The sequence below is a fragment of the Ictidomys tridecemlineatus genome, chromosome 11 (assembly GCF_052094955.1).
Source record: "Ictidomys tridecemlineatus isolate mIctTri1 chromosome 11, mIctTri1.hap1, whole genome shotgun sequence".
NCBI lineage: Eukaryota > Metazoa > Chordata > Mammalia > Rodentia > Sciuridae > Ictidomys > Ictidomys tridecemlineatus.
In genome coordinates this window covers 93222990-93239854 of record NC_135487.1, presented here as the reverse complement: position 1 = coordinate 93239854, position 16865 = coordinate 93222990, and the positions used below count along the sequence as shown (strand labels likewise).

The window sequence follows — 16865 nt, the reverse complement described above, 5'->3', positions numbered from 1 at the left end:
ATATGATTTCAAAGCTCAATATTTTATGCAAATATTTTTTCACTTGGGCATTTATAGTAAATGCACAACTAATTATTTCACATGGTTGTATTGATTAATACTGAAGTTAGAAAGAAGGCTTACTTTATTAATATCAACTAGATTTTGTTTTGCTTTTTATTCCTCAAAGAAAATAAGTACAGAGGAAAGAACTGAAACAGGCCTAATCATTATTCTTAGCCTCCACTGGATATTCTTTCAAGCTCATTTCAATAATCTTTATCAATATTTGTCAACATTCTGCAATTGTTTGAGATAGCGGCCACATTAAGATTTTTGATGAAAAGCATTTTCAAGTATTTTTTAAAAAATTTTCCAATAATAACACATCTTGGAAAGATTATGGATTATACATTATAGTAAACTGCTTAATATTTGACATGTTATGGATCTGCATCTGAAGTTCTGTAATGCGTAGAAGAATTAGGGCTAGTTTATATAGGATTATGTTCATTGTCTGTAAAATAACATTACTTCAATAATTCAGAGAAAACAGGTAAACTAGGATCTTGTTTTATAGTATGATCTTCCTTGCTAATGAAAAGTGCTTTGCAGAATTGAACTCATATTTAATAATATTGAAGTCTTAATTTCCTGTCAATATGTGCTTTTCCTTCAGGAACATTCATCATCCAGGTAACAGCAAGTGACGCTGATGATCCTACAAGTGGCAATAATGCAGGTCTCCTGTACAACTTATGACAAGGGCAAGCCTATTTTTCTGTTGAACCCACAACAGGTATTTCTGATTTTAAAAAAAATGAATTTTGTTGATTTTGTTGGCTGGGGTTGTGGCTTAGGTGTAAAGTGCTTTTATTCACTTTTATTCACTTTTGTGGCTGTAGGTAGTAAACTTATGGAATCAGAGATATTAGGACATGGATGCTTTTGTGAGATTATTCTTCTTCATACCCCAAATAATAATTTAAATGACTATTTTTATTGTGCAATTTTGTCGCAAGAATAAGATACTTGCTTTGATCGCTCAAGTAATAAATGTAAGGTAGATTGTATGAAAATTCTTTTTTTAAGGAAATATCTCTTTGAGGAAACTCTGTTTTAGCTAAACAAATACATTTACAAACATTTCCAGAAAGCATGAGCAACTCTCATAAGAAGAAATTATGATTAAACATAGAACAAAGAAGAAGCAAGTAAAATTGTGTATGTGTGTTTGTATCTATTCACACATATTCAACCAGAGCATGATGTCCTAATTATTGACTGTTGAAAAATGAAACAAAACTGTTGATTGCTTCATCTTCTTCTTCTCTCACTTTCTCTCTGACTTGCCCCATGCCCCAATGTCCAGTGAAATCATATTTATGTTGATGGCTCAACAGAAGTCACTTTCACTCATTTTCTTCCAGTAGAATAATCAGTAAACCACAGCAAGTTAGCAACATTTAATTCTATTTTTACATATCAGGTTTCCCAATCATTAGTTGTATATGGGAGAATGGTTTGTTAGTGTGCATGTACACACTAAATGCACAGGTCTAAATCATGTCGATGCTGCTCAACTTAGCAAATTCTTGTCCGGATTAGGGTTCTCAAATCTTCTGACTTGTCAAGCAAAACATTTATGTATCAAAAAATGTTTTGGTCAACAATGAAGAATGGCAGTGGTTCCATAATAGTATCATGGATCTGAAAAATTCCTTTTTGACACAATTTGAATGCTCATTGTAACATCCTCCATGCCTTTTCTTTTTATTTTTTATCGGTTAGGTTTTTGGTCTTTTCCCAGTCTTCAGACTTTCAGTCTCTACATAGTTTAAACTTTGATATATTTCTGGATCAAGTCATTGGACTTATTTTCCCAAAACCCTTAATCCTTGATGCTATCAACCCTGTGGCTTTAAAGACTGCTGCTGGGCCTGACAACTTCCAAGTCTACATGTCCATTCTGAATTTTCTCTTGAACTCCACAGGTAGACATCAAGCTTTCTACTCAGCATTTTCATTTGTACATGTTATACACATTTAAAAGCCAACATTCTCTTTATTCAGCTTCTGATCTCATCTGCCTGCTATTCCTCTTATTCCTACAGATTTTCTTGTCTCAATTATTAACAAATCCAGGCTTCATATTGCTCAAGCTGAAATCTCATTTATTCAGTTCAAACACCACTGGGTGTGAAGAATTAATGATCCAACTCAGATTGAACTGGGCCAAATCCAGTTCAATTTTAATTTCTACTCAGCTGAGTTGATGATCAGTTCTGTACATTTGCTGATACCTTCTGATTTTTATTTTTCTGTGAGCAAAGACACATATACACACACTCGACTTTTAAGAGGAGAGGATTCTGTTAAGGTTTAGAAGTCCTTTTCTCTTTCTCAAACCAAAAACTCAATCTTTTGCAGGTATTGTTCGTTTCTCACTTTCAAAACAATCTGGATGCTTCTCACCTGCTCCTTCCAACCACATTGGATCATGCTGCTGTCTTAATCAGTCTCTGTTATTGCAATAAGCTCTCACCTAACCCTCGAGTTTCACCATCTTCCTCCTTTAGTTTATTTCAACACAGCTGTCATGATCTTGCTAAGTGCATGTCATATCTTATCAGTTCTATGCCTTCCCATCTCACAGATGAAAAGTCAGAACCCTTAGTATCACCTAATGGGTCCTAGCGTTCCTAAATGATCTGACACCATTCAATCCTGTTCAGGATTTCTGAGACCTCATCTATGTCACTCTATCCTTTGCTTTCTGGAAAACCAACTTCAGGCAATCAACATGGATTTTCATCTTCTCTGTCCTCAGATATTTCTTCCCCTATTTAAATTCTTAACCAAGAGCCATATCAACAGTGAGTTCTTTCCACTTCATCAAAATTTAAAACTATCCACCACAACATAGCCGGAGTACTTGTTAGTATCCAGTTTATTGTATGCTTCATTCCTGCTAATATGAGCAGAGGGAAGCATCATTCTATATATTTTACCTTATTGTATCCCAGTTACTAGAATATGGACTTGTTAAGAATTTATGCTGAAAAAAATAGTTTTGAATGTAAAATAAACTGCAAAGACTGAGTACTGATGGTAGAAAATATTCTTTTGTTTTCTAATTTTAAAACCTGGTGGTTTAATATAAACTCAATAATATTTAATTCTGAAGCATCTGTTTTGAAGTGTATGTTAATGTCATTGTTTTCTCTTGATTAATTTTTGGGAACTTTAATTTGTACAATCAAATCAATTATTTTTAAAAATGTTTCCATAAGGAAAGAACTACAGTTAAATCATTACATTCACTCTAAAAAATAAAAGAACAAAGAAAACAAAAAAATAAAGAGTAATATATTCACAATTTATAAGTAACTATTTTCCCACTTTAAATAAAAGTATAGTCTCAAAATGCAAGCTGTTAAGTAACTTGCTGTATACTTCTAAAGGAACCTAAAATCCCTTTAAATAATTCTATTACGTCTGCTTTATTTTAATATTTTATTTTCAAGAAGTCTCATTCATTGAAATATAAACACCTAGGATTATTTCTTACATTTCAGAATAAATCACATATAATAATTTAAGAATGGGCGGCTGGAGTTGTAGCTCAGTGATAAAGTGCTTACCTCACATTGCATTTAAATAAATGAAATAAAGGTCCATAGACAACTAAATTTTTAAAAATAATAATTTAAGTATGGTATAGTTTATTAGTTTTATGCACATGTCTTCTGAAAAAAATTAAGAAATGAATTCAGTAATTTACAATTCCATCTATATAATTTAAATATATGATATCATTTTCATCTGACTAAATCAATCTAGTCATCTTCAGCTCCAAAACTGTTATTAAGTTATTAACTCTTTTGGGTCCATTTTTCATTATTTTTTAAATATGGCTAATGTAATCAAAGCTCATAAACTCAAAACCAGATTATTATGTGTTCAGTCTCTCCCAAACTTAATCTACACTTACATTCATAAGTAACTTCAAATATCAAGAATTGTTCAAGTATAAATGGAAAAAAAAGTTATCAAATTTAATTTGTGATGGTCAAAGTATGCAATAAAAGTCAATCACAGAATTTAAGGTGTGTATATGAATGGGTATCTGGAGTTATATATACTGGTGATATCACTAAAATATATGAGATGATGATAGGTACCCAGGTAAGTTATTAGAAAAAGTTCAGATTCTATAATAAAGGTAAAAAGTGTGTATATATTACACACACTCACACACATACCCAAACATGCATGCACTCTAAGAAAGAGAGAAAGAGACTGAAATTTAGAAAAGTAACTAGAAGAATAACTAGGGATTTTTTTATACACCATACACAAAAATGCTATAATTGGGAGTTTGTTAAGAAACTGAAATTTTGTTTTTAAAGGTTTCTACCGCCTTGCAGTCTCTGAATCTGCACCCATTGGAACATTTATTGGAAAAAATATGGCATATGATAGTGACATAGGAGAGAATGCAGAAATGGATTACAGCATTGAAGAGGATGATTCAAAAACATTTGACATCATTACTAATAATGAGACTCAAGAAGGAATTGTTATATTAAAAAAGGTAAGTATATTTTTAGATTATTTGCTTCTCAGAATATGCAAAACAAAAACAAAAAAACTTAATTATTTTGTGTATCTGGTTTGTTTTTTGCTTCATTAAGTAATTGAAATGTGAACCCTTGATTTATGGTTTAAAGGGAAAATGAGTTCAGAGATGAAAGAGATTTTATAGAGCTTTTAGAATTATATGTACAACTGTTATAAATAAGAAGGTTTTCAAATAAAGGAGATTTTTTGAACAAAGATCCTAAATACCAAGAAATTATTTGTCAACTCCACAAGACATGTATGCTTATAAAAATATAATTTTAATTCTAAATGAAATGATAGTTACTTCAAACCACTTTACGATAAAGTTTGTGAAGAGATAAATTTCCGAAGCCTGTGTCATGATAATATAATAGTAAATCATTTACATAAAAAGTAAAATTTAACTGAAAAACAAATGCTATTTAATAAGCAATACATTTTTTTCCTAAGTAATACCTTGGGTTCATGAAGCCATTTCTTCTGTGTACACTGCTGTTCTTTGTAGAAGGTGGACTTTGAGCACCAGAGCTACTACGGTATTAGAGCCAAAGTTAGGAACCAGCGTGTGGACAAGGAGCTCCTGATCTACCACGCTGATGCCTCCACCACTTTCATTAAGGTCCCAGTGGACGATGAAGATGAGCCTCCTGGTTTCCTCCTCCCAACTTATATATTTGAAATTTTGGAAGAAAATCACATGGAGCTTTTGTAGGCACAGTATCTGCCATAGATCCAGATCAAAGGAAATTGCCCATCAGGTAAGTAAGTCTAGAATGTCAGCTTTACATTAATAAGTCACTCAATTAGTATGAAAATAAAGTTTAACTCTAATGTAAGCAAGGAAACAGCTCACCTATGTTTCTCTGCATGTTTTTTTAAAATGAATTTATACCAATTTAATTGAATTAGTTAACAGAGGGATCCTTAATGTTGCTTAAGATGCAGTAAAATAGGAGATTACAAATGTATGCAAGAAATAGGTAATCACCAACAAAAATTCAGTGCAGTTGATGCCCTCTTAATCAGAGTGTAGGGGGTGGGAAATGAAACCCTTTTCTATACCAAGTCAGAGAAAAATTACTTTTCATTGATATGTGGTTCATTTAAATTCTACTTAATCAAAATGCCATGCAAAAAGTGAAGAAGTAAACAGGAGCAAGTGATATAAATACAATGGTTTAGAAATAAATTTTCATGGTACAATCAGATACAACATGCTTGTTATATGTTAAAATAATCTCCTTTTAGTTATTATGTTGTGATTTTCTTTTTATTTTATTCAAAGTATGAGTTATAGTCTGATTGGATAAGCAAATAAACAATTGTGTGTATTTCTTCTTACCTTCTCACCTAATTTCCACATAGAAGAGTTTTCTCAAGATAGAAGAATACAAGATTATTTTAAAGTTTTACATACACTTATCAGAAGCCCCAGAAATTCTCCTCTCAGGCTCTGGTTCAGGAATAATGACAGTGCAATGTTCTGAGTTTAATTATGTCTCTAAAAGATGATGTTGGGTCCAACAAACTACATCAGAATGTAGCCTGAATGGGGGAGACTGGTCGAAGTCAAAGTGATGAGTAGTTAGGAGAAGGTCAGAGGGCAGGAGTGTGGGCATTGAATCCAATAGGGCTGAGGTCCTGATAGGAAGACTTAGGCACAAGGATGGGTGACAGACAAGTGACAATGGAAGCAGAAATGGGGGAAACAGATGACCAGGGAAGCAGAGACTGAGGGAAGGTATCTACAAGTTTAGGAGGTGAGGGTGGCCAGAGCACAATGGCAGCATCTGGCAAGGAATGATTCCTTGATGGCACTTGATTTTTGGACTCTGAGTTCTCAGGACTCAGAGAATAAATTTCAGCCATATTTAGCCACTCAATTTGTGGTGTTTGGGTGGGTCCAACTCACCTACCATGCACTTGTTTTGACATGAAGCATTGTAGGCAGAAATAAATAGCAGTTTTATTCATAAACTCCCCAAACTGAAACATTATTTTAATGACACATAACATGTTTTGGACAAATGGATCAAAACCTGAAACTAAAGCTAAAAGATAAAACTTGTTAAATGGTTGAATACAAAAATGCAGAGAAAGAGGGAGTGATCAAATTGTTCTAGGTCATCACCAAGATGGTGGACACAAGTTTTCAATTCTCCAAATTCAAGGGAGTCTCTGTCTAAAGAAGTGAATACATGTAAATTTTGGAAAAATCAAGCAGAATTTGGACATATTCCAATATGATACAAACTACTGTAAGTGTATTTTGCTGTATTGTAATTAAGTAACATAAGAAAATTAAAGAGGTAAATATAGAAATATAACCAAGTGATTTGGGGAAATAGTATTTTAATTGTAATATATAAATAAAAACAAATAATGTGCTCAGCATATGAATTGTTGTTTTTATATGACTGTTTAGTAATTGCAGTGATACATGTAACATAAACTAGGGTTGAACAAATGTGTAAAAACACTGCAGATAATGAGAACAAGTCTGCTATAGCCAAAGGAAGAGGATACAGAAAAGAAATGGGAAAAGCCTTACATGAACACCATGGTGTAGGATTGGAATCTCATGTCTCAGTATACACTAAAGCCTTCTAAATGCAGAAATCCATCAATATCCTGGGAGATTCCTTTCAGAACTCCCAGGGATACAATATCTTTGGTCTCTAAAGTCTCTGAAGTTTATATGAAACTCTGAAGTTTATATAAAATGCCATAATATTCACATGTAAACTCTGCATGTTCTCTGATATTATTTAAGTCATCTCTTAATTACTTATAATACCTTATACAATGTAAATGTTACTTAAAGAGTTGTTGCCTGTGTTGTTTAGAAAATAATGAAAAACTTGTACATACTCAGTACAAATACACATTTTCCAAATGCATTTGATACATAGTTGGTTGAGTACACTGACATGAACCCACATATGTGAAGGAATAACTGTCTCTCTCTATATGTATATATAATATATATGATAATAAAGGTAGGTTTGTTTTTTACCACAGATATGCATACATATATTTGCTCTTGGATATTTACTCAGGGGTCTTAAAATAAAAGAATCACAAGAAGTAATGGAGACTGTTGCACCCAGATCTTGCTTAAAATACTCTTCTCCAATCAAAAGAAATGAAACTGACTGGAGAATTGGTTGAATCCACAGTTATTACAGGGAGAACATTGTGGTTCTAAAAATGTAAGGAAGAAGCCATAAAAGAATGGAATAATTGGAGTGTGTTGAAAGGGCCAAGGAACCATGCTGTAATTAATACCCAATGTCCAAAACTGAGTATTTGAACAAAAAATGAATTAAAATATTTGGTTTGTATGATGAGTTTTGGTTTGAATCATTGGAAACAATTCTTATGAATAGATACTAATGAAGATAAATAAAGAAGCACATTTTTAATCACTTGTAAAATAATTTTAATTAATAAATGTATAATCAAAGGAATAGATATCAACATTAGCAAAATAAAGTGGTAACATTGTGGTCATTATTTATACATGGATACTGAAATCAGTAGGTTAATATATAAAAAGAAGCCAAATGTTTTCAGAATATCTTCCTGAGATCTTTAATAATTAAAAAAACATAGTAGTTTTACAGTGAAGAAACCTGGCAAATACTTTGATAAAAAGTCACAGCTAATATTACAATTACTAAGACAAGATTGATACCTCTGTAACTTTCAGGCCCATTTTATCTAATCATGAGAAAGCCTCAGACAGACACCGACATTTGAGAGGCACTGTATAAAATCACCAACTAATATTTTCCCATACACTAAAGGGCATACCAAACAAGGACATTGATACACTGTGGAGGGGACTAAAGTGACATGGAAAAAAAATGCACTACATAATCCCAGACAGGGCTATGAATAAGGGAAAAGAACATTAGTGGAGTGACTGGTGAAATCCAATACTACAGTTTGTATTTTATTTAATAAAAGTAGAGCATTTAATTTATCTTGAAATAATAATAACATTATGGTCATATAAAACAATTTAGAAGCAGAATCTGAGTGAGAGGCGTAAGGGAAAATTTGTACTGTTGACAATAGTCCTATGAGACTTAAGTTATTTAAAAATATGCATTTAATTGAATTAGTGAGAACATTGCCAGTGTAACTGAGAGGAGGATAGTACAAACCAAAATAAAATAATTTACTATTGATTAGTTTTCTGATGTTTTCTCCTAATTTAAAAAATCTTGTAAAAGGAAAATGCATCCACATATAAAATTTGATTAGCTGCAATTTATCTCAAGGCCAAGGAGATTTCATTTGGTGAAGATGATGTGAGAATGAAAAAAATGTATATAATCAGAATTGGTGGCTCTAGAAAAAATAAGGAAAATAATTCATATTATATATTATTGCTTCAATCACAAACTATTATCCAATCTTCCTAGGGGATCAAATATGATTTTATTCCATTTTAATTTGTCAATGGGATCTAGATCTATTTATTATCTACTAATTTATAAGAATTTATAACTCCTTATCAAACTTTTAGTGAGTTTTAGTTGCAGTGGTGTTTCCAGAAACAAAATGGGATATTTAATACAAAATGTCAACTGTTAAAATCCTCTTTAATTTTGCTGACAAATATATTCAGTGGGAAATATGATCACTTGTAGCTATTCAAATAAAATGCTTCTGAATGTTTAAATATATTTAAAACTGAACTCCTCTATGTCTTCATTCTAATTTCTATTTTAATTCTTTCTTTAACACCATGATAAAAATTAGTATAATATTTTTAGAAATCTGTCAATTCAAGATTAAATTATTCTCATCTTTGCCACAATTTTGGCAAATCTCACTGAAGTCTCATGGAAATATTCAGGAATATATGCACAGTGAGAAGCCGTCATTGAAACCACATGGTATTTTACTTTACTTTTCATTATTCATCATTTGCAAGCTGATGAGACATGCCGAGAACTTCAAGGCTTCTTTAATTGTAGATTTGAGATAATTTTGCAGACTTTCGCATGATGTATTTTGCACCTTGACTTCCTTTCATGTGTGCTCCATTGTACATTAATCAATATGTGCATCCCCAAAGTAAAGGACAGTGGATCTATAATATTTCTGGAACTTGAAATATTATATAATTCTGGAACAAAATGAAAGGTCAATCTGCTACTAAAAGAAGTCATTTTTATCAAGTCCTATTGAATTTTTTTTTATTTAAATGGACAAAAGTAACTTTTGTATTATAGTAATTAAGTAATTATAATATCATACACAGATTCTCACGTAGTAGATCTAGTGTAGGAAAGAAAGAAAAAAGAAAAGGTTCACAGTCACTCATTTCTGCTACTTACTTTTACTTCTCTGTATCTCACAAAATTTTTTTGCAGGGGAGGGCAGGGTATTTCTTTTTAACCATGTCATTTACATATTAAAATCCTGTCTTGGGTTTGATAATGAGCTATGCGTGTTTAGATTTAGCATACACCAATTTAAATGTAAAGCTGTATTAGTTTCTTTTTCCTATGACTGTGGAGTTCACTAAATATGTGGATGTGCCATTTTTAAAACCGGCATCTCATAAGCTATGCAGAATATGCTTTTAATAATTTACCTAGTGGCATAAAACCATGTTATATATCAATGTGATACAGCAAATATGATGATACAAGGGGGAGTCTTTTCTCTTGATGCAGATATTCTATTACTGGAAGTAAAGAGTTCACTATCAGTGACAATGGCACAATGATTGTCACTAGCACACTTGACCAGGAGATCAACGCATGGTACAACCTAAGTGTCACAGCCACAGAAAGATGTAAGTACTAATTTGGAAACCATATATTTCATCATGGTGGTCTTAATGACATTGCATTATCCCTATACCTGAGGACAGAGCTATTTTTAAATGTTGTTAAAATGTGTAGTTAAATGATGTTAGATATGTAAGGTTACATACATATATATTATTTGATCATAAATTATTATGTATTCATTTCTATTAAAGCTTTCTTAAAATGTTTTGACTAAGTATTTTCTAAACTGTTTTTACTTATTATATAACAATAAATAATGTTTAATACAAAGATAATTTGGAGGAAAACACAACATATAAAACTTGAAATTTTATTCCCTGACAATCATATGCATTGAAATATTTTCATTTCAATAAATAAAAACTAAAAACATATTTTTACAAGTTTTTGAACATATATTCTGTGTAAGTTTATTTTTATATTATCATTTTAATTAAAAAAGAAAAATCTTATGTAATTTCTAAAAACATTCATCTGAAAAGACACTTTCAGGTAGCAAACTGTAGCACTCAATTCATGGTATTGGTACCCCAGATTGTCAATTTAGAGAAGTACGTAATTAGTTTTATATACTGCTTTATGAAAATAATAGTAATACTATAAGATCTGAACTAAAGTTTTAGGTTTATAATGATTTATATTTGTTTAGTTCAAACATAACTAGTTTAGTCTATCAGTTCACAAGTAACTCTCCCAGAAAGTAAATAAGAAATGCCTCCGTTTTTACCTGTGTTTAGGATAAAATGTTACTGTTAATTCTTTTAGAATTTAGACATTTAACATAAATCATAGTTCAATATTATTATAGTACAGAATATGCAGGATACAAATCATATTCATCAGCTGTCTGCATATCCCAAAAAGAGTGGTCCATTTTTTAACTAAACTTACATTTGCAGTTGAACTGATGGTCAGATCTTACTAATCATTAATGACCAGTTGTCTGCTTGTTTGTTTCAGCGAAAAGCAGATGATTTCATTGTTGAGGTATAAAAGTTGGTAAAATAATACCAATTTACCATTTGAATAGTGTCCATAACATTATGAGTGAATCGGTTATTCAATCATCTGACATAAAGCATAAAGGAATAAATACAACACAATAGGAAAGACTGTCAAAATCATCGCCATTATTTGGCACATGAATTTAGTGTAATACTGTAGTACAGCACAGGAGTAAGCTGTGAATTTGAGATGTTCTAGAAGGCATCCTTTCTTATAATCGATTTTACATAGAATTTTAACAATCTTATTCACTTTTTTTGTATTCCTTTGAGGCTTTAAACCTTAGTCTACCTTATTCCTCATGTTATTGAACAGCTGCAGGTGATATGGCAGAGTGGAAAGTGCTCTCACATGTTTTTTTTTTTTTTTGCAATATGTTGAATAACTCTGCAGAAATGTTGCAGCAGGACTTGGGTCAGGATTTGAATTTTCTGTCTAACTAAAAAATAAAGGACGAGGAGCAAATGTTACAATGGAACAAATGCCTGCTGCTGCAGAAGAAATGCCAAGGCTTTTCCTGTCAGGAAGCACAAAGGTGTTTATTCCGAGAGCAAGAAGCTGTTATTCAATGCGTGATTATTTCTGAGAACAAATTATTCATAATGTCACTCTCTACAAAGCTATTGTAAAAAAAAAAGAATCCAAATCAGGTCGAGGGAAGACTAGACTCCTCAAAAAATATGTTTCTCTATAAAATTGCTCTCAGCTATTAGATGATCAAAATTTATTGAATGTATAGAAATGTTTTCTATTTAAGCTTATTTTGTATGTTAATATAATGCTTATAAGAATATATAATTTCTTTTCTTAACTTAGATGTACCATAATGTGAATTAGTAGAAGGTAAACTCTTTAAAATTTATAGTTTGTACTTTTAGATATAAAATGCTCTAATCTTGTATGAATAAAAAGAATCAAAAAATAAATGAATGCAACAAAAATTGCCAGATAATTTAATTATATACTATCAAATTAGCTATATAATTACTTTTTATCAGACAAATGCCTTTCTATGATAGAAGATCCCTATTGGAAAATTATCTAAGCATTTTTGGTTCAGCATTGTAAAACAAAACAAAAACAATAATACGTATCTTTGAGTTATAAGATACCTGCTATCCACAAAAGTCGTTACTTCAACACTTGTATGTTTACATATGTACTATGAATAAAGTGCATAATCTGATCAACACTATAATTATGTCATCATATATTCTGTTCAGGGTGATATTAAAATATTTAAAGACCAGCCCAGTACAATGCAGGTACTCAGACAAGACTTCAGCTCCTAAGCTGCATTGGTTCCCCAACTGATCCACAGCCCCTACAGCATTAAGAAATAGCTCCATATGCTCTGCATAAATCACATGTTTACATATGTGTGTGGTAATGTACATTATTCAGTTAATAGAACATAAAATTTATAGTTTAAAAGATGACATATTCCAATGGCTCACACTAGAAACTATAGATATTACAATGCTGTGTATGTTGAAGAAAATAACCAAACAGCAATGATAGCAGAAACTGAAAATCATTTGAGGCACATCAGGGAAAATGTCTTCATCTTGTCACTTCTGAATCACATTTTCACATATTAATTTATAAAAATTATAGTTTGTGGCTAAAAAGATTGAGTTCTGTGAAATTGCATATTATAAACATTTTATTAAGTATTTTACAGATTAACATCTCAGCGATTTGTTAAACTATTTTATGTAACATCATTTTAAAATTCACAGTAAAATTTGAGGTCAATCTTATTTGAATTTCACACACACACACAAACACACACACACACACACAGACACACACACACACACACAAAACTGCAGCCTCTGTAATTTGCTTTCCCACCCTCAGTGATAAATGGATAGAACAATCACAATTATATCAGATTCCAAAGCCTGTGGTCTTAATCGTATGCTACATTTTCCCATATTAATAGAGCAAATGAAAGAAAGTATGTGTTTCACTCAGTGTTTTCTAAATTAACTATAAACATTATACTCCTCACCAGTCACATTTTTCCATTTTTAAACTTGCAAGACAATTATATTTAAATGCTTTTATTTGTATGAATGACTCAAATGTAGGGTCTCAATTAGCCCTCATTGTGTGTCTTCCTTAGAACCAAACTTGAACAATCTATGAGAACATTTAGCCAAATTCCTGTCACTACTCTCTGAGGTGTCTCATTTATCTCCAATATGTTGTTTCTCCTATGTTCTCAAGTGAGTGAAACATGTATCTAGTAATACTAAAATGATTCAAGGGATTTAAAAAAAAAACAATTAAATACCAAATATGTTTTAAATACTTTGGGCTTGTCTTGCCTAAATATGCTAGAAATTCTCTTACAAAACAATTGTCTTGGCTGGGGATGTGGCTCAGTGATTAAGCTCCCTTGGATTCAATCGTGATACCAGAAGGAAAAAAAAGAAAAGAAAAACAAATTTTCTTGAAACAATAAAACCAAAATACATTTATTTTTCAATTATACTTATATATTTGAAAATAAGGAATATAAATGCAGATAACATGAGAACAAAGGAAAAGAATTGGAAATGTTTGAATTCTCCTGAGAAAAACAGTGAGGCTTCAGGTTGAATTTAAGGGAAAAAATTAAAACATGAGATTTAATAAAAGTAGATATATAATTTATATACAAAATCATCAATGTTGAAATTGATCATCTGAAATAAAGTATCAATATTTTTAAAATATTATATTTATTTTTAAAATAAAACATAATTTAAAAATTATTGTACATTGTGGAACATTCTATTTAAACAAAACAATTTTTGTTTTTAAAAGGTGCACCTTAATTTTAGTGATTAAGAGAATTGATTGGTATATATTTTGCGGATTGAACCTAGAGGCGCTTAACCACTGAACTTTATCCCCAGCACTTTTTATATTTTATTTAGAGATAAGGTCTTGCTCAGTTGCTTAGAGCATCCATAAGTTGCTCAGGCTGGCTTTGAACTTGCAATCCTCCTGCCTCAGCCTCCCAGGATTACATCATACACTACTGTGCCCAGCTTGCCTTGTATATTCTTATACAAATATTTCTACATTAACTGAAATCTCAGGCAATGCTGAATGGTAAATGGTTTCTCAATCTTTTGTCAGTGGAATCAGGGAAATTAACAATACATACATTCATCAGAATTAGGTTTGTTTATATAAATACTAACAGCAATTACAGGAATGAAGCAAGCTGACCTTATACCTACTATTTTCCCACTATGACCAACATCCAGTGAAAGACACTTAGTAAATATTGCTTGAGGAGAAGGCGTGAAACAGAAATTTTCCTTGGCTATATTGTTGAAAAAATACATGAATCATTTGCAGATCCTGTCCTCATACAGAGATCTGGTTCTTTGATTTTTCAAGTGAAAAAAAAAAAAGAAATATACTGTATAGTCTTGAAGGCAATTTTTCATGATTATAAGACATTATTAAACTTATTTTTTCATTGTGTATTATTCAACTCATAGACAATGTTCAACAGATTTCTTCAGTTCCTGTGTATGTACAAGTTCTAAATGTCAATGATCACGCTCCTGAGTTCTCTGAATACTATAAGACTTATGTGTGTGAAAATGCAGACTCTGGTCAGGTAAGAAAGTTTCCTAAATTACCGAAGTCTGAGTAACACATCACTGTTTTATATACTATACATAATGACTATATCACATATAATACTAATATTCATATGATATTATATATATATATATATATTATACTATAGTGATTCTATATTTCACATATTAGACATAATTAATATTTTATATGTTGTACATAGATTTTGTTATATACTTATCCCACTTTGAAATGTTCTCATAGACACTTTAATTATCTTAATTACATGTTTCTGTTTTGTGTTAAACATAATAGTATATGTTTCTTTTTATTTAAAAAAATTCTAAAAACAAAGATTATTTTATTTTAAAAATTTCTAAAGACACTCTGTAGGGCACTCTGTATGATACATACCATAGCTTGTTTTTCAAATGGCCTCTAATTCCCAAAAATTTTATAGTCTTATTTTCAGAAATACAGAAATCAATATATTCTAAATGACATTAAATTTCTCAATGAAGCGAATTGGTACCATTTGTATTTTACAAAAGCAGGAATTACATTTTTTACCAATCAGGAGTAGTAACCAACCTTATGTTTTACTTTTAATTTTCTAATACAGTAGCAGATAGGAATATCTTAAGACATAGGTACATCATAATTGTTATTCATTTTTCAACCATAAGATACTGGAAATTGTCTATGGTTTTTAAACTGTTAAGTGAACTATGTTCAATTATGTTTATGCTTGAACCATTTTATTCTGAAAATCTGAAATCTTGTAATTTTAAGCATATATTTTTTTAAAATGCATGATTATAAATATGCAAATAATCTTTTAAATTTATTCATTTTTATGGGTTAAAAACCATAGTTTTTGAGAAAGTGGAAGATATAAAAGTTCTGAGTTTCTCCCTTGTGCTATACTGCCCAGAAATATAAAATTTAAGAAATTTAGAATCAGGGACATATGTGTAGACTGGTAGAGATCATTAAAATAAAATAAGAAAAGAATGCAAATGTACTGGAACTCACAATTCCCAAGGAAACTAGGCTTACATAATTTTTAAAAAGTTTATATTATAAGTGGATTATTTCACTTGTAATTTATATGCCATACATAAATTTTGATGTTTTCAAACATTTTAAACACGTCTGATTTCTTGAACAGAAAGACAAATATATTAATGAACTTCGAAAAATCACTTTAACTATTTTACATCTAATTAATGATTCTTTAAATATAGTAAGTCTGTTTCCTCAAAATTTAAATAATTTGAAAATAATCAACATATCTTGCAATTTTCTAATCAATACATATTAAATTTATGCACTGAACATAAATTATATTTTACAATGATTGTAAGTATAATTAAATTTTAAAGTTACATATTTCAACTTTCTAGTTACAAATTTTAATTGGAAAAAATTATTTTTAATTGGTACCTAAAACATTAAAAATGTGCTTATTTTTTATTATTTTATAATATATTTTATTTGTTTTTAATATGTGTTTTTAATATATTTTCCCAATAACATTAAGAATAAAAGAGTATCTATTAACTATTTTGAAATACTAGAGCATATTTTAAAGGCAACTTTTTGTAGTTTACATGCTGGTAGTTTGGTGGTCTGTGTCTTTTTTTATTATTATTATTAATTAATTTATTTATTTTAGTTAGGTATATATGACAGTAGAATGCATTTTGATTCATTGTACAAAAATGTGCTTATTAATTCATATCACATTATGCTTCAATTAGATTAAACACATATGTCTTCAAACATTTATTATTTCTTCATGGTGAAAATGACAAGATTTTTTTCTAGTTTTTTGAAATATGCAGT

At 30.4% G+C, this 16865-nt stretch overlaps 1 pseudogene; it reads left to right on the top strand.

Annotated features, from left to right (window-relative positions):
- LOC144368605 (cadherin-19-like) overlaps positions 1-16865 on the top strand; it is a 43329-nt pseudogene that overhangs the window by 11777 nt on the left and 14687 nt on the right.